This window comes from Procambarus clarkii, chromosome 87, assembly GCF_040958095.1.
Source record: "Procambarus clarkii isolate CNS0578487 chromosome 87, FALCON_Pclarkii_2.0, whole genome shotgun sequence".
In the NCBI taxonomy this organism is placed as follows: Eukaryota; Metazoa; Arthropoda; class Malacostraca; order Decapoda; family Cambaridae; genus Procambarus; species Procambarus clarkii.
The window spans coordinates 8,028,010-8,048,307 of record NC_091236.1 but is presented as its reverse complement, the minus strand read 5'-3'; the positions used below and the strand labels follow the sequence as shown (position 1 = coordinate 8,048,307).

At 43.2% G+C, this 20,298-nt stretch overlaps 1 protein-coding gene across 1 annotated transcript in view; it reads right to left on the bottom strand.

Moving 5' to 3' along the window:
* The window catches only part of LOC123747074 (protein phosphatase 1 regulatory subunit 3B), a 131,371-nt gene extending 116,220 nt beyond the window's left edge, over window positions 1-15,151 (bottom strand). Inside the window, exons 1-2 of the mRNA XM_069317364.1 lie at window positions 14,881-15,151; window positions 12,835-12,875 (exon numbers count right to left, since the gene is read on the bottom strand). The gene's annotated coding sequence lies outside the window, so the exon portion shown is untranslated. The remainder of the gene's footprint in view (window positions 1-12,834; window positions 12,876-14,880) is intronic.
* Window positions 15,152-20,298: the final 5,147 nt, after the last annotated feature.

Sequence of the window (20,298 nt, the reverse complement as noted above, 5' to 3'; positions counted from 1 at the left end):
CACACACACACACACCCTAGTTAAAGAACACGATTAGTAATCTGTACAGCATATAATTGCACAGATCAAGTTAACAGCCTCTCATTCATACTCGAAGACATCATTCACACAAACCTTGCTTATATGTGAATGAGTGATTAACAGCACAGTTGCCCTTGACCGCTGTAATTAAGTCACTTACAGCGTATTAAGTGATCAAGCAACCTGTCCTCTTACAAAGAACGTCGTATTTCGATCGTATGCGTTACATACGGCCAAAAAATGGTCGTACTAGAAGCGGCTCGCGGAAGTGACGTACTGTCCCGTTTTCTGTTATGGGTCCTCTGGCAGGTTAGGAAAGGACACTTTAAACTTACTATTTTCTTGACGCTGGGGAAATCTTAGGAGGACGGGCTGAATTAAGACAGGTTTGGAGCAGGACTGAGGAATCGAACCAGCGTCGTGGGGGTCACATCAGACGCGGCCTAAAGGTTTCCTCAATGTTATTTCGATTTCAAATGTGAAAGTTATTAACCTTTATGATGCGCAACTCTTAATAAATTTTCTCCTATCACCGCAGACGTTCACAGGTCGAGGTGGCACGGCGGCGGCGGCGCCAGAGTCGTGTTTATCAAACCTTTTTCCATATTAAATCAACGTTAGCATATTTTGCCCACTGGGCACATTTGATATATCACACTATTGTGATTTCTGTGTGTAATGAAGTAAGGGCGAAGAGGTAGAACGACCTATTGACATAGCTCGAGTGCAGGGGGGAGTTGTGTAAAATCCTGTTTTGTGTCTCGGAGAGGCTGCAGGATCCAAGTAAATTGAGTAGAATTTCTTGTTGTAATTCTTTAACCATGTCGTAGCTCAGTCGATTAAGACAGCGTCTGGGATGCTCTCAGACGCAGGTTCGAATCCTCGTCACGACCCTTGTGGATTTGTTCACGTTACAAATGTTTGTATATTTATAATCTAATTTTGTACGATAGGAAGAAACCCGACCCACAATACTAACAGATGGTTCATGAAGTTAAGATTTCAAGGAGTTAGCTAAACACCTCTGACCATATTTTTATTTATAGTTTAGAAACACACTCCAATAAACTGAAGTACATTTGGAGTCAAGTTAGTATTACATGCTAAACCAATTTTCCAGTAGCCAAGATGTTACTACAGTAGGAATACAGTAGTAGTTACTTATGATTCCACTATTTTTTTTCAAGTATGCCAAGTGGAATTTAAGACAGACTATAAAATAACATTGGGGAGAGGAATCGACAGAGGTGCAGATACCATATTGTCAATGGGTGCTAATGCCATAACTAAGGACCCATGCGTATATTAAACGCTTTAGACCCATTCCTCCTTACCTTTCACACTGTTACAACGTTCAATTGATAGTTTGTTATCGTTAGTGCTTATGATAGGACAATATAGTTGAATATAGAACCCAAGAATAGCGCTTGTTATAAGGCGCATCGTTCTCCACCTCTGCCAACAGGTGGGGGTGGAGGTTATCTTGAGGTTATCTTGAGATGATTTCGGGGTTTTAGTGTCCCCGCGGCCCGGTCCTCGACCAGGCCTCCACCCCCAGGAAGCAGCCCGTAACAGCTGACTAACACCCAGGTACCTATTTTACTGCTAGGTAACAGGGGCATAGGGTGAAAGAAACTGTGTCCATTGTTTCTCGCCGGCGTCCTGGGATCGAACCCAGGACCACAAGTCCCGCGTGCTGTCCGCTCGGCCGACCGGCTCCCCTGTCGGCCGGGAAGAGTACACACTGCCAACCACAACAACCCCCTCATCACTCACGTCTTCGGCAAGTCAATATGTAATTAGATCCAGTTTTTACACAAGAACCTACGTTCTTGTGTAAGAATGTAGCCAGCTCGTAGCTGAGTAGATAGCGCGCAGGACTCTTAATTCTGTGGCCCGGGTTCTATTCCCGGACCAGGCAGAAACAAATTGGCAAAATTTCTTTCACCCCGATGCCCCTGTTACCTAGCAGAAAATAGGTACCTGGGAGTTAGACAGCTGTTACGGAGCTGCTTCCTGGGTGTGTGTGTGGGGGGGGGGGGGGGCAGGGAATTAGTTAGTGTAAGAGTATGGTCTCTCAAGATTACCCCACAGCTGACTTGAATGGCTCATTGCAGTGCACAGTGCACCCATCTCATGCACAAGCTCTATCTCTGTTAACCCTGGATAGTAAACTGCCATGTTGGGTATCTCCAGGATGCTCACTTAACCAGGAATACGTTTATAATACGGAGGCCGCCGTATGTTCGGACAGGAAATAGATACAGGGAAGTTAAGCCTACTTGCCACTAGGGTCAGAGAGTACACATAGGAGGTGCGAAGCGTGAGAGGGAGAGGACGCCAGAGAGGCGACAGATCTGACCTCTGGTGTCAGCCTCAACCAGCGCGATGGAGAATAACAACTGTGACGTGGTCGTGACGTGTTCATGACGTCACCTCTGCTACTGATCAGGAAACGATCAATATGATTGGTTCCCGCTCTTTTGCTGCAATGCCATTGGTCAAATTGTAATCCCTTGTGTGTGTCCCACGAGATGCCCTACAGCTGCTGGCAAGAGCATTCATGTGAGGGAGCCCGTATGCAGAGGACGTGTCCTGTTCTGTCTATCGGTCAATAGACAGAAGAACACTGTCCATTCCTCACCATCAAGTTAAACTCGGCGTCTTTTCGATATACCAATGTTCTCCCTGAATCGCGATCGTGACTATATTGTTTAGAAGCCTAGTGACAAATCACCAGAGTGAAACAGACTGGTATCAAGTAATCCCTGGTGACAAATAGAGATCGTCTATGAGTGACCTAGAGTGAACTAAGGAGTGCCGCTGCCTAAGTAACCTGTGAGTGGCTTTTGCCCCTCGGGGCAAAATTTAAAATTTAAATTTAGCCTAGCCTCGAGCCGCCAGCCGCCCTGCCTCACGGTACTACGTGACGTCAGCACCTTACTCGCCACCAGTGCTATCAAGTGTGTGTGCATGTGTCTATTGACATACAGCGCGCCCTCCTGCGAGTACCCTCCTTGTCATGTACGGTTTGTGGGAAAGCCTGTCGCCGAAACCAGCTGTCAGGCCACCTACGAGTTCTTGCATAAATGTGCCTGAGAGTTCCATGTTCCAGTAGGCTACCTCTCTTATTCAAGAGAGGGACATGACTTTGTAGATCCTCTCTTATTCAAGAGAGGTAGCCTACCTGTAAGTACAAGATCTTGTCATTGTTTTATTGTGTGTGTGTGTTGGATCTGAGGGACCAACCACAGTTCTCACCTTCTCATACCTGACACAGGTATAGGTGAAGACACCCGACGGTGTGTGTGTGTTTATCTGCTGTGGTATCACGACATTACACTCGTCTGTGAATGTGAGCTTCACATACACCACACACTTGGTTATTGTGTGGTATTATTATTGTGCATGTTATTGCCTGTCCCATTGACAGTTTTTGTGATTTATTGCATATCATTACCCGAGTATCCGGTTGGAACTCTTGTGATCCCTTTGTATACCGGCAGTTAGGTTTGCCGTGTTAATGATTGGCTGTCAATTGTGTTAAGTTTCTCCACGAGTGGATCCGAATCGATTAGCCAGATGTCAAGAGTCTCGCTAATGCAACCATAGCCTTTCTGACGCCAATCTAAAGTAAATCAAGCACCCTTTGTATTAGTGGTTAAGTTAGTAAATAAACTACTGTTAAGCTTTATGCGGTGTTTCCGTTGAACCACTTCTGAATACTGCCAACTATTTACTCAAGCCTTCAGCTCTAGTGTCTTCAACACCGAGTTGCCTATTATTCACAAATCTATAAATGTGATGAGGACCCTGGGAGTCCCTTAAAGTGTTTTCAATCATTGAGGAGATTCCAACGATCAACGTGGACCAGGACCAGGTAAGGATAGTCTGAGAAGAGACCCTCAAGGACTCTTACTCGACCTTGCTCCCAGGCCCTGTACGGTTGCTCTCGTATTTTCTCTGCTGATTCCGACAGCTTCGTGAAGCATCTGCCACATGTACATTGGCGACGTACGCATTGCAGTCGGGAAAGCAAAATAGAAAACCCCACAGTTAGTTACAGTTGAGCAGCGGTCCGAAAGAGCAGGGACAAGAACCCCGCAAGAACAACTAAGTGAATACAGAGCTTCATTGCCTCAGAACAACAAATGGTTTCTGCAGTGTCGTGTTGCCCTCGTTTTCCTCCAGACCAACTTTCTTCTACTTACATATACAAGAGTTCTTGCATAAATTCCTTACTGGGTACTTGTCTCGTAAGTTGCGTCTCTTGTCTTATGCTTGTAATATTAAGTGGAATTAAATTTTTGCCAATGATAATAACTATTGTATAAAACCTGTGTGGATCCCATCCCATGTTGGAGTTGAAAAACATGACTTTTGTAGATCGATTGGCCAATGAGGCTTGCAGGAAAGAAAATATTGATTGTGACTTTGGACTACCTAATGCAATTATTAGAAACATACAAATTATAGAAATTAATTCAAATTTAGAGGAGCTAAGAAATGCCCAGAGACCTGAAAACTGCAGTATTAAAAGCCATGACAAATTTTGTAATGATAGATATTTGTATGGTCAGCACAGTAACCGGACCAGGCAATGTGATGTAATGCAGGCGATGAGTCACAATAACGTGGCTAAATTATGTTGACCAGACCACACTAGAAGGTGAAGGGACGACGACGTTTCGGTTCGTCCTGGACCATTTTCAAGTCGATCGACTTCAGAATGGTCCAGGACGGACCGAAACGTCGTCGTCTCTTCACCTTCTAGTGTGTGGTCTGGTCAACAATGTGATGTAATCATTGCGCGAATTCGCCTTGGCAATAGGCACATCTGACAGGTTAGTGAGGCTGAGCCACCACCAGAATACTCAGATTGTAAACTCTGTGATAAACCTTTAATGCATTCACTAGAACACTATATTATTGAATGTTAAAACTTTAAAGATTTTAGACCTCCTGGCCTATTGTACCACCAACTGTGTAACCATTTCATTGAATCTGGAGTACTGGACGACATCCTAACATTTATCCACAATTTTCTTGTCCATTTTAAAGAACGAAGAACAATATTTATATTATTTTTAAGCTGCATCACTTATGAACCCATCCCTGCCCTTGTGTGGCAGTGCACAATAAAAAGTTGATTTTACATATTCATACATTAAAACATTGATTGTAACTATGGTATATATATATGTGATTCAGCCTACAGTGTAGACCTATTGTCTTGTGTATGATCTCTCTGTCCTGCGTGACAGTGAATACCAACATTATCCTCACTAATAAGACCTAATTGAATTCCTCAGATTATGCAAAATTGTAATTAAATTGTCAATAATATTAATAATGGACTTGTCCCCTAGTTAATGCCAAACTGTCGTCACGGTCTAAGAACATGAATGAAACTATTAGACGTATTGGAACAAGAGATGCAACTCCTATTTATCTCCACCCAAACTCTTACACACATGACTTACCAACAAAGAAACCAGCGACGTCAACTTCTATTATGTTAACCGGTAATTTGTTCCACGAATCAAATACCACATTTCCAAATCAGCATTTTATCCGGCTTTACCCCAATCTGAACTCTCAAAATTTATATTCATTGGTTCGTGTTCTATTTTGTGTTGGTGTATAAATATATCAAGGGCCTATAAGACTGTCCAAAGACCAGTATAGCTGTAGATAACGGGCCGTTAGATATCACACGCCTCACTATCTGGCCTAAATAGAATTTCAGCCTTAAGTAATTCCTTCAATGTGTAATTTGTATATCTAAAAATAATTAAATCATTTTGTAATAACATTAAATGGCAGGTAATTTTGTTAAGCGTTTAAAACAAAAATAAAGAAGCCAAACGCCAAGGTCATATTAGCCTAGCATGCGCTGCCCACGCAAATATTAATAGATTTTTTGACAACTTTCACTAGTCAGGCTCGTGCTCTTTGGGGGGATGGGGGGGGGTGTCAGGCCGTGATGATAAGTGCCGGCACTGTAGGCCACAGTGCCGGCACGCTCCGCCCCACCACCTCTCCACGTGATTACGGCCCTCTCAAACTAACTTGATTTCCCCCAGCATAACTCATCACGTAGTCAAGTGATTGTTCTCCAAGTTATTTGAATTTATGGTATACTATATTTTTTTACGTAACTTATAGTATACGTAACTTATAGAAGCGAACTTCTTTGGAGGTGTTCATCCAGTTGTTTTGAACGCTGAAAGCGGTCGGCTAACTGATTGTGAACCATTGAGCTGCAGTACTGTAATTAGATCACAACCGTTGTAACTTCAATGAAAATAATTTTTTTACGTAACTAACTTTCACTGAGGTTACAACGGTTGTGATCTAATTACAGTACAGCAGCTCAATGGTTCATAACCAGTTAGCCGACCGCTTTCAGCGTTCAAAACAACTGGATGAACACCTCCAAAGAAGTGTTTAAAATAAGTTGTGAAATCCGATTTCGATTTCTTACGTTACTTTTGCAGGTGACATTGTGCAAAGTAAATGACTTTATATAAATGTGCACTTTTGTAAAGCAAATTATAAATGTATGACCATTTATGGCATATTGAGGACAGATTCTGGGGGAAGCGGAAAAAGGAGAAGACGAGGCTACGCGTCGTATCTAAGACGACGAGGCTACGCGTCGTATCTAAGAGTTCGTTTGAAAAGGTTAAAGCTAACTGAACAATTTTAAGTGATTATAAAAGATAGGAACGTAATTAATGTAATATTAGTTGCTAAGGAAAAGCTTTAGAGCTTAAGCTCAACCCAGGAAGTACATGTGAACGCAAGCGCGCACACCTGATGTGTCAGTTAAGGAGAGCATACACTTTACTTCATCTAGATCCCCTATACAAGCCGAACTGCCAGAGATACTTGTAGCCAAGTCATATTCGAGCTGTGACAACGTATGTTAGTCTACTTATTTTGTTACTTGCCCCATACACATGTTTTACTAAACACATTTCATTGTGATCAACATTGGACCTGCTAGTTCCAGTTTGCACTGTTCTACTTTCTTCAAATTGGGAGCGCAACGTTACCGTCCGTCTTGGTTAACTACTTGAGGTTATCTTGAGATGATTTCGGGGCTTTTTAGTGTCCCGCGGCCCGGTCCTCGACCAGACCTCCACCCCCAGGAAGCAGCCCGTGACAGCTGACTAACTCCCAGGTACCTATTTACTGCTAGGTAACAGGGGCATTCAGGGTGAAAGAAACTTTGCCCATTTGTTTCTGCCTCGTGCGGGAATCGAACCCGCGCCACAGAATTACGAATCCTGCGCGCTATCCACCAGGCTACGAGGCCCCTACTGACAAGTGTTAACTACTGACAAGTGTGAGACGGATCGAAACCTTGTAATTTGCATTTCATGACTTAATTTCCTTCTAAATCTGCAAAGCCGTTGTGGCTCTAGAGCAATGAATGTGTTATACGCAGTTTCATTCCTTTTTCATGATTACAAAAAAAAATTAATTTAAAAATAATCAGCTTTTCACGAGAGGCGAAGGGAACCTGAACGAAACTTAGGTGAGTGAGTAAGGTTAGGTATGGGGTAAGTAAGTTCGATGACTTATGGGGCGAGTAAAGTTCGATGACTTATGGGATGATAAGCCGACAGGCCTGCCCTGTCACAGACTAGCCCTAGGCTTGTGCTAATCAGGTCTGAGATTCACTTTAACTTTACTAGTTTTGATTGGATCTTTTTGGGAAAGTAACGAGTAAAGGAAGCAATGAGTAACGAAGCGTGCGAATGACAGCCTGTCCTCGTGGGACAAATACTCGTTAAATCAGTCTCCATAATTCCTATTTATGAAGCAAAACCCTTAATATACCACTGGGCTTTTCTCTAACAGTTCTTCGCTCGCTTCCCATGTTCGAATCTCACCACTATAAATACTTCACCTACGTACTCTAAATACAAATAATTGCTATCCGAACCAAAGCACCTAATCTTACCTATACAGGCCTACTTATACACAATAATAATTCACACATTCGAAAAATTTAGTTTTGGTTTAAATTAATGCGTTCACGTTTTTGGGAGATGCCCGCATCTTAGACGAGCATTGCCTGACGATGGGGCGAGAGTTAAGGGAGGTTACCTTGAGGTGATTCCAGGGCTTAGCGACCCCGCGGCCCGGTCAGTCGACCAGGCCTCCTAGGAAAGGGGGGGAGGAACGGACGAAAGAAAAGTTATACACGATTCTTTATTAGACGTTGTTTTAGATTCAGCAACTTTGAACAAAAAGTTCCAAGTAGCACAGGCTATGGTGAGCCCGTAGTGGACTTACCCGGCACAGGAGCGGGGCTGTAACTGTATATTAGACATTTCATTTAACATTTGTACAGTCCCTTGCGAGGCAAGAGGAGTGGCAGCAGGTGGTTGTGGAGTACCCTCGACCAGCGCCACACTGGCCCCACACGGTCAATGCCCCTCCAGGCTATCAACAAAACGCAGCAGTGTTGCCGACACTGTAGCGTTAAGGCCATCTTCTGACTCTCGCGGATCAACGCCGGCTTCCACGTCACCGCCACCAACTCGCTAATATCCCACCGCCGGTTTAACTACGAGCAGAAAAGAAGACCAGATGGAGGCTTGCTCGCCGGAGGAACCCCATGCCACTGAGCCGGAGGTCATCTGCCTGACCTTCAGTGGCGTGCGTAGTATCAAGCCCGTCTTGCTGGGGGGGAGGAGGAGGAAGGAGGGCATGATGTTGCTAGGGGATATCCCAGCGTCTCCTCCTGACCCCCTCCGCCTACCCACCAACCATCAAACATTTAAGGAGCTATTTGAAGCTCGTTGCCGCTCGGTCACTACTCTCCAACACTACCCCCAGCATCAAGTTGGTCTAAATATAACAGGTCTAGGATTCAGACTAGATAAGAAGTCGCCTGATACTTCACCTTGGTGTTTGTAGTTCACGTTAGGCTTTAAATATAGATTAATTATACGACTACCGTGGCGATAATCTCAAGTGCTGAATGTTTCGCTAACAGCTCTTATTTATAGAACATCTTTGTACAGAAAAACTGATGTGGAGCCACAAACTAAACTCAACTTAAGCCAGCAAAACCTAAGCCCAGCCTAACCCAACCTAAAGAACATTTACATAACTAAATCAAACTCCATCTTAACCAGGAAAGGACAAACAGGAGAGTGACCTCCCAAGGTCTAAGACAGTGTTAAAATGAGGATATTTTGAAAAAACTATCTACAAGAATGTTGATTGAAGAAGATGCATATGATTTATGTCAACCTAGAAAGTTTCTAGAGCATTTGATAAGCTTAGATACCATTGAGACGGAGCCTAAGTGACTAGTCATATTTAATTTCCATTACCGGGACAAAGGGCGTGTACTGTATAGTACTTTGGTTTATCGAGGCCCCCCAGTAAACCAAGGGGTTCCCAGGATGCGACTCTCCCACAATGTCTAAACCCAGAGTACCCATGTATCTCTGCTAGGTGAACAGAGGGATCATGTGAAAGTAGATGTACCCAACCGTTTCTGTCCCGGCCGGAGATTCAACTCGGGTACCTCTACGGTGATCAGAGAACAAAGACCCAAACAACAGTTGAGCAGAGGAGTTGCAGAATCTGCGATGAGAGTGACTGACACCGCCTTGACCACTACATGAGTGTGTGAACATCTAAGAGTCATTAGACATGTGTGTAGATTACTAAACTCTACATTGTTGGCGTTAGGAAAATACTATTTGTCAAACAGATACTGTCATTAAAAGATTCCCCCATTTTACACCAGCAAGATAACGCAAGTTTTTTAAGGGTTGACAGATGTTAATCTTTTTGTTTGATAAGCTGTTCACTTGAGACAGTTAAGCAAGTCCCAGCTGTGTCTGGGTACAAGTGACAGGATGAACAACCCGATCGGGTTTTCTTCCTATTGGGGAGTGTTGTACATGCTGCTATGGCGGTGTGTCCACTCACAAGATGAGTGGTGCTGCCAAATAAAGTTTGCCCCGAGAGGCGAGTTTAAAATTTAAACCACAGTACTACAGGACCCTCAATTTGGTGCGCCTTCCTAAAAGCTAATTAAATAATCTAATCTTTCAGAGGCCTGGCTGAGGACCGGGTCGCGGGGACGCTAAGCCCCGAAATTATCGCAAGGATATGTTGTCTCTAATATAATTACTAAGCCGAACATGCCATTAACTATTGACATTTAAAACAAACCGTAAATCACAATAATAAATTGTCTTACTGTGAGAAATACAAAGAAAAATTAAAGAAGAGAGTTGGCCGATTTCAAGCAAAAACTCAAAAGGTGACCTAAGAAGCTAGGATTTCTTGCGCTATGAAGCCAAAACTAAAATCTTAAATTTGGGATGCCATTTATGCTTAAAGACGTATTTCAAGATTATCTATTATGAAAAATATTTAACTATATGGTGTCCTGAGGACTAATATCCACCGAGGAAATCAAATTCCTTGAGGATACTTACATTTTTTTTTTGTAATACAGAATATCTATTATGTATGCTTGAAAATAAATTTTGAACGAGTACATTCTAAAGGTACAATATTTCATTGTACAATAAAATGTATAATGTCAAAATTGAAATCACACAGGACATTGTTGGGTTATTAACCAAGATATTAACCAAAATCGATGACGATTTATATGAGAATTTATATGAGAATATAAAGTTTCAGGGGCGATCATGATGATAGTGAATGGAAGTGAGAAGGTTCAGGGGCCAGATTCACGAAAGCACTTACGCAAGTACTTAGGAACGTGTACATCTTTCCTCAACCTTTGACGGCTTTGGTTACATTTATTAAACAGTTTACAAGCATGAAAACTTCCCATTCAACTGTTATTATTATAAACAGCCTCCTGGTGCTTCGGAGCTCATTAACTGTTTGATAATTGGATACAAAGCCGCCAAAGATTGAGAAAAGATGTACAGGTTCGTAAGTGTTTGCGTAAGCGCTTTCGTGAATCTGGCCCCAGGTGAACGAGGTAAACAGGCAGGTTCAGGTTAATGAGGCAGGTGGTGAAATTCGGGGTTACGATGAACGATCATTGATATGGTAAAGGGATCACAGGAGCACTGAACTAGGATATGTAGAATATGAGGCTGCCACTATCAACCAGGCCAGGATGTGTCCACTGAAGGTCATGTGAAGGCTTTCCTTACACATACACATGGAAATCAACCTTTCCTGAAGCATCGAAACAGTATCAGACAGGAATTCACCCTCCAATCACGTCACAAGCCGAAATTTATACTTTGATAATAGCATCAATTCAATTTCTTTATTATGCACCCCATCCCGTGGGCGGTGGTGGGAAGGCTTACAAACACCCTGCATAAGTGTTTTTCTTTAACATACGCGAGTATGCTAACAGTTGCAGCCGGAGTGACCACATCATGCTTCTCAGGTGGCTTAAAAAAAAGAGGCCTATGGGTGCTAACAGCATTGCACTCTAACTTGAACCAGAACACTTTATGAGCCTCAAGTACTGACAACTAAAAATCCCTATCACCTCCATGAAGCTTAAGTGAAGATTAAGACTCCGTGATGAATTAAAAGCTTTAAATCAGACGCCATTGTCGTCTAGCCTAGTTATCTGTGAACTGTTAACGATAAGATCACGTATTAAGACCAGTATCGTTGTGGCATTTATAGTCGCAGTGGAGCGAGATGTAGGCGATAGTGACACCGACTGACACTGTTGACCAGACCACACACTAGAAGGTGAAGAGACGACGACGTTTCGGTCCGTCCTGGACCATTCAAGTCGATTGTCAATCACTTGACAATCGACTTGAGAATGGTCCAGGACGGACCGAAACGTCGTCGTCCCTTCACCTAGTGTGTGGTCTGGTCAACATACTTCAACCACGTTATTGTGACTCATCGCCTGGACTGACACAGGTGCCACAGGTGCCTGGTGCTTCACAGGTGCAGTTTACACCTGGTCGTATGACAGGTGTCTCCTACCTTTCGCTGACCGATGGATAATTAACAACGCCGGATATTGTATCCCACATTACACCAGTTAGAAATAGGGTAATTAAAATCTGATAAACGTTAATCGAACGAGAAATCTAACTTGTTAAAAATGGTTCGTTATTTTTTTATTGTACTAATTTTAACATTAATTGTAATAAACTTGTAACAACAGGTTGGAGAATGAGAAGTAAAATCTTCATATTGCCTAATTATAACACTTCCAAATCAGCTTATTTTTTAAGGAGTTGAATGCTCGTGACAAGGACAGTCTTGGCATCAGACTATACCAGCATATCCTCCCCATCAGGACAATGCGACAAATCTAAGAAAACACTGTACTCCCATGTAACCATCCCCCACCCACCCTCTAGAACACCCTCCGAGATTAGAGGCGGGAGGGGAGGGGGCCTCTATAATCTCCACCATACCTTTCACCTCTAATCTCTCAAGCGTCGTCTGCAGGTGTGTGTGCCGTCCGTATACTATCCATGACGATTCTAGGTTGTTGACCAGACCACACACTAGAAATTGACAATCGACTTGAGAATGGTCCAGGACGGACCGAAACGTCGTCGTCCCTTCAATTTCTAGTGTGTGGTCTGGTCAACATACTTCAGCCACGTTATTGTGACTCATCGCCTGCGATTCTAGGTTCATGGGGCACCAAAAGAAACTATGAAGTAACATGGGAGACCGTGACAACAGGATGCGAGAAACCCTAATAGTACTATGAAACAAAATGGGAGTCCACGTAATCTCTCTATACATGAAACTCAAATCAAGAACTATTACAAAATATGTACCGGTATTTACCTTTATGGAGACTTCCTTCACGGTAAACGTCCACCACTCTGCTGTGGAGCAGAAACATTTTAATTAATGAACTAGCATGGAATTACATTCTGAATATCAACCGGTGACATTTAGGCTTTCCTTACATACACACATTTGGAGATCACAATGCACATGATCTGAGATAATAATTAGGGAAGGACTGTGGCACTGTGCTCCTCCTCCTGTAATTATTCTCTCAGGCTTGCCTTCATAATTTGCAAGAGCCTACGTCTATGATAACTAGCCACGGATGCCACTAATATTCAAACACCCCGGTAAGTTAAATTCAAATAAAGGGGGTTTCGACAAACCTCGTTTTCTGTCAAAACCGTATACTATATATCCTTAGGCAGCCCGTCCTCCAAACAAAGATCCAAAAGTGATTCCATGCACCCGCCAAACCCCAGCTGTTTATGAATGAAAAGCGGTTTACACACGACTCAACTGCTGACGTTCGAACATATCCGGAAGAAGTGTTTCACTGACGAATTTTGTTTGAATCCCAACGCTATAAATGCTTCACCCACGTACTACAAATAATCGCCAACAGAACCTAAACACCTGACCTAACCTATCCTAACCTTATTATAATATTAATTTATACTTGAGAAAATTCCCGTTTTGAATGAACAGCATGTTAAAATTTATGAATGCGTCTGTGGGGTCGACCACTGGATGGAATGGACTTGAGTCGAGGACGGGTTGCCTTAGGTTAGCAAGCACAAGCTTAGGCATGTTTCGTTTGGGAAGGACTAGGCTGGGTAGGGTAAGATTTAGTAGAATTTTAAATTATTTGCGAACTGTCTTGTGTACGATATGACATCCATTCAAAACCACGAGTGACGTTGCCTCCTCCACCGACGTATCTGCTTCCAGACGCAATCACTTCAAAAGACTGTTTTGAACACTATTAAGTCTCGGTACTATTTATAGTGGCTCTTGACCAGGCCAGGTGTCGCTCGAGGGTAGTGGGGGGGGGGGGAGTAGGGGGGTAACGAGGAGGCCGAGAATCAAGGACGACAACCATTATGTCTGGCAAGTCACTTTCCTTTCCCCAGTCCACAGCTTCCTCCTCACCTCCTGGTATGCAATTGATCTGAGAAAAATACTGAAGCCGTATATACCAATATTTTCTCATTACATTCTGGTGATTCCATTGAGCATTATATCGTTTCAACGTCTGCTTAACTAATAGGTCTTATTTTAACGTTATCTATCAATCCGTTGAAAATGCTATATTAAAATAAAGCTTAATATTGACGATTCCTATACAACGGCCGTGAGGAGTTAGCCAAATTCGTCCGCTTTGACTAGACAACACTTGCATTTGTACGCAACTGACTTTTTACATACCACAGCCTTTTTTTTCGCTGGAACAACTCGTCAATTTGTTAACAACCAGGACCCCAATTATGGTAGGGTGAATAATGGCGAGTTACTGGCACCCAGTTAACCCTCCCTAGCCAGGACTGCAACCCAGGCGAGCCACAGAGTGCCATTATGCCACCAGTACTTGTACATATCTTGGCCGTCTTTAATAACAGAATTGTCTCTTTGCATTACATCTCTACTTTTCAACGTGGCTATTTTACATTTCCTACAATGCCTGAATTAAGGTAGTCCCGTACCTACACATAAGGGGCATAACTGGCCGACCCCTCACAGTGTTCAAGAGAGAACTGGATAAGTACCTCCAATGGATACCTGATCAACCAGGCTGTGACTAATACGTCAGGCTGCGAGCAGCCGCGTCTAACAGCCTGGTTGATCAGTCCAGCAACCAGGAGGCCTGGTCGACGACCGGGCCGCGGGGACACTAAGCCCCGGAAGCACCTCAAGGTAAGGTCCCAGTGGGTTTAGGAGCTGAACCACAATGTTCTACATGCTAGGCTCAGAAACTTTTTATTAGTAAAGTGGGGCACATCCCCTGATGCAATGTTGAATTAAAAGTTCCCAACAACTAACTAGGCTCCGGATGAGCTAAGCTTGTTAATCACGTATCTACCTCCCGTTGCCTACACTAACCTCTTCGATGCACATAATAGTATCAGCTTGCCTTTACAAGCTGTGGAGGGCTGTGCTATAGCTCTCGGGATCCCGGCACTATGGTGAGCAATATGGTCCTAGAACGCCGGCCATACAACACAAATACCACAATACACAATGAATTTATTTGGCCTCAGATTTGGTCACGCATCAATGTGGAATTCCCGTGATTAATGCCGTTACGGGTTACCGATAGTTGTTCACCGTTCACGTAGTGCTACACCGGATTTTCCCTCCAGGGCCGCCTGGGCTGCTGCCCGCCCCCTCGCCAAGTGGTCCAGTTCACCGAGGTGGGATCCGGCCGCCGTTTTCGAAGCAGTCAAACCATCACTGAACGAGCAAGTGACGCGATCAGTTTTAATCTTTCCAGCAGTGATTTGATCTATCGTTGTCACGTAACAGGACGATTCAGAATTGTGGTATAATGTTATATAAGCACCGAGACTATTCGTCATTTAGTTGTAGGTAGTTCATTAGACAAAGCTTCATGACAAACTCGAGACAATCTCACCCTTAGCTGTTGCACAGGCATACCAACCTTTAACAAATACAATATCGTTTGTCATTAATGTAAGTGTAAAATAATTCTGCATTTAACAAATATTTAATTGTTAAAATTACTTTATATACATTTTTTTCTGAATGTAATAAAGAGGTTCCCGAAAAAAATACTTTTTTTCCAGAGCGGTCATCACACTACTATTGGTAAACGTGTTAATATTCCTGTTTAGTGCAAAATCAGTTTTTGCTCGTAAACTGCTGAATGTTTTTTCACCTTATATATGTTAAGGATAAATTAAGCCGAGGAAATAATTCTTCTTACTCAGTAATGATGTGTAATGATGATAAAAGCCTGAGAATAGGCTACTAAGGTCAGAGTTAGTGCGACCCGTATAAAACTCTGACTATGGCAAGTCATCTTTTGTTTAAACTCTAACTCTCGTTTTTGCAAATAACAGAACATTTACCTTAATAGATCACTATGACTGATAGTATTAATAATGTAAACACCAGCGTTAGCAATAACATTTACGCTATACTTTGGTTTGGTATTAGGCTCTATAGCCTACCAGCCTCATATAGGAGCTAAAGAATCAACAATAACACGATGTTGCTGTCTTTGTGCACCACCACCACAGCACCGCCTTCCCAACAACTAACCCATATCCCATATCATAACCTCCTCCCCCTTAGGTCAAATGGAGGTCGTGCTCAAGGCTTATCGTCACGTCGTGATCTTGTTATCTTATCTCTAGCACAAGAAGCAGTGGTCCATCTAACGAGGGAGAGAAGGAGGAACGAAAGAACAATAGTGTGGGGTTGGCGACACAGTTAATGGTATGGATTGTGTCGAGATATATGGATGGCAGAAAACACATTTGTGTGTGTATTCACCTAGATTAGTATGTAGGTAGTGCTTCAGCTCCTGAGCCTAGCCTTTACACCTGTCAGTTGGTTAATGCAATCAATCTCTTATTCGATGGAGCCCATTATATATCCTTATGAAACTGTCTCTGTGAGTTTATATCTAAATATTACCGAGGATTATGCTCCGGAACAGATTATATGAGAGAGAGAGAGAGAGAAAAAGAGCAAGCCCAAGAAGGGCTCGGGCAGAGAGGTGAGAGAGAGCGTGAAATCTTTCACACCCTCCACCCACTTGCCTCCCCCCCCCCTCCCTCTTGTAGCTTAGGAGAGTAAATCCAGGTTGTATAAAGGTAAAGCTTCCCGGGATCACATGGAGGCGCCACCCGGCGGGCAACACCGATAACAAGACACTGGAGCCCTGGGCGAACTTTTACGCGGGATTGTGACGGAGACTAGAGTAAACCTTGAAGCATTTCAAAACTCTTGTGTTCTGAGAACATATGAGCACCTGCAACTATCTAAAGCTTGTGGTTTCTTATTGTTGGGAACATGAAGCCTCTTAGGTTTATCAAGATTCACCCATGATCTACCACTTACCTTCCTCAAGATATAACACACAACCATTATCTCCCAGGTACATATTTTACTGCTAGGTGAATAGAAGCATTGAATGAAAGGAAATGTGCCCAAACAACCGTGAGAATCGAACTCGGGACCTTTCGGATAAGAAGTGACAGCACTGACCACTGAGCTACGGGACCCCTAGTACATATTTACCTTGAGAACATAGGCCAGAAAATATGCAATCAGTTATCACTAATATTCGTTAGTAACATTAACAACAGCTTTGCTCCTCATTGATGTTATTTTCATTTGGTGGTTTCAAGATTTAATTGTATTTTTTTATACCTGTATAGCATTTAATGAGGAAATTTAGTATATTTAGTGAGTAGTCATATTCCATTATTATTATTGTTATGCCTTCAAGATAAAAGCAATATCAAACAATAACAATAAAACAAAAAAAAACTACTTGGACCATCGGGGGATAGAACGCCGACCTGCAAAAACCGAGGCATTCGCTCTACCGACCAGTTCAAGTGGTCGCTTTTGTACGAAGATACCAGTTCAAGAGGGGCGCCTCTTCTGCACGAAGTGACTAGTATCCACATATCATTACAGCCAGCGTCTCAGGAGGCCAGGAGGGTCGGTCGGGTTCCCAAGCCACACTTGATCACTAAGCCTCACACCGAGAGAAAAGGTCGAGCCTTAATACCTTACCTCTGCTGTATATGTCGGGAGGCTTCAAGACCCCTTATATGTAAGTGCTAGGTCACCTATATATGGCTGGATGGCCTGTCTGGCCGCTTTCCTTTTGGCGACGGGAGGGGGGGGGGGGTCGCGTCTCAACCCCCCATTTAGTGGCGCCACTGATGCTGGGGGGGGGGGGGGGCGGAACCAGTCCCTTGTCACGTGATCGGTGTGTTGACCCCTCCCCCATCCCCCCCCCCAGTAAGCATTCTACTCCCATTGGTCCGTACACAAATGTTCATTGCGTTAGCACCTATTCTAAATAGCATGTTACGCCTTTGTCTTTACATTATATATATATATATATATATATATTATATATATATATATATATATATATATATATATATATATATATATATATATATATATATATATATATATATATATATATATATATATATATATATCGTCTCGTAGTACAGTTGGCTTCGTTCTCGACTCATAATCGAGGATCCCGAGTTGGGCACCTTACCTATTCACCTATTAGTAAATAGGTACACCCAAGTATCGGACAACTATTGTAGGTTGTATCCTAGTGTTCTGTCTTTATCCAGGATATAACCCACAATATTTGTGGTCTTCGGGGGGGTGGAGGCCCCCCCCCCTCAACTTTTCTGGCCCCCAACAGCTAGAAATTATTACCAAAGCTCTCACATGTTAGGTCACGTGACACTTGTATCGTTGTGGATGCTCAGAGTAACTGTGTGTCTGTTGCACCTTCTCACAGTTCCATGGTGACAACACAAGTTTGGAGGAAAACATCATTCACCTTGAGGGGAGCTGTTGTTGTTGTTTTAGATTCAGCTATTTGGAACAATAGGTTCCAAGTAGCACGGGCTATGGTGATCCCGTAGTGGACTTACCTGGCACAGGAGCGGGGCAAGTAGCACGGGCTATGGTGAGCCCGTAGTGGACTTACCTGGCACAGGAGCGGGGCAAGTAGCACGGGCTATGGCGAGCCCGTAGTGGACTTACCTGGCACAGGAGCGGGGCAAGTAGCACGGGCTACGGTGAGCCCGTAGTGGACTTACCTGGCACAGGAGCGGGACAAGTAGCACGGGCTATGGTGAGCCCGTAGTGGACTTACCTGGCACAGGAGCGGAACTGTAACTTTTGAGGATAGTATCTCACCTGAAAAATGATTAAAACTACAAATAGTGCATCTGCTAAATTAATCACTGTAATTTGATCCTATGTATTTTTAATACACAAAATATTATTATTATTATTATTATGAATATTATTATTATTCGATCGTAAAGACAAGTGGAATATTATGCTTTGGATTCTTCAATACAATGTCTTTAGAAGTATAAAATAATATATAGAGGTGATGCCCCTAATAAATAATAAAGAGTTAATAAAATAAGAGTATAATAATACAAGTTTATATCACAACCCACGCGTAGAGACCTAAGGCTAGGCTAGGATTCACAAAGCATATTTACGTGTCCATTTACGAAACCAGTACATCTTACCTCGATCACGTAGGCAGCTTAGTCTGTATTTATTCAAGTTTACGAGCTTGGAAACGTTATAAGATGGTAAGATTTTCGCCTGAATTATGGGGAAGAAAGCATTACGACAGTATGGATATAGCACATGGAAGGGATACGAGGATAAGGATAATCGGACGGAGTGAAGGAAGGGTGTCCAACTATTAGGACCATCGGGGATCGAACACCGGCCTTGCAAAATGCAAGGCTGCTACTGAACCTACCGAAGGTTAATGTTATCGTGGATAACCTTGTAACACTAAGTACAGGTGCAACGTCCTTCCTGTCATTCGCAAGATGTGAGGAATCCCAACGCAGTCTTCTCCTTAGGCTATCAACTGAAAGTTAAAAAAAAGTGAAAGATAAGATTTTTTTGTATACCACTGAAATTGTTTTTATGCGAGAGGACAGAGTTGGACTGAATGTTTGTGTTTATGGTATGTTTATGAAGTGATATCGTATATAAAGTGAGAAAGAGTATATAGTCTTTACGATAGTTCAGAGGTGTAGATCAGTGTATTGATGTACGTTATTGTTTGAAATAAAATCTTCAGCTATAACGATATTATGACAAAAATATTATACCACATCTTGTACTAAAAATTACGCCTTGCGATAGCTCCACTCTTGAGAAGAGCAAAGAAAGGACTTCTTGGACACACACTCGGGTCCCTGATTGGCTGCCTAACTGTGACGTCACATGTCGTACGATGCGTGCGTACGCGAGTTGGGGGGGGGAAGGGAGGGATGGAGTCGGCGAGGGGGTTGGGGAGGGAAGGATGGGGAGAGGGAGAAGGGAAGAGAATTATCAAGAGAAAGCGCCAAACCATTACGACTATATAGCACTGGGAAGGGATCAGGATAAGGATTTGGGATGGGACGGGAGGAAATGAATGGCGCCCAACCACTTGAACGGTCGGGGGATTGAACGCCGACCTGCATGAAGCGAGACCGTCGCTCTTCCGTCTACCCCAAGTGGTTGGAGAAGAGGAAGAGAGACTGAGAGAGAGGGAGAGACAGAGAGAGAGACTGAGAGAGGGAGAGACAGAGAGGGAGAGACAAAGAGAGAGAGATTGAAGAGAGGAGAGACAGAGAGAGAGACTGAGAGAGAGAGGGAGAGACAGAGAGAGAGACAGTTGCATATAAGGTACTGAGAGAGGTCAGCCGCTGTACACGTGCCAGGCGACCTCAATCCATGGCTTCAGGCCGGGTGTGTGAT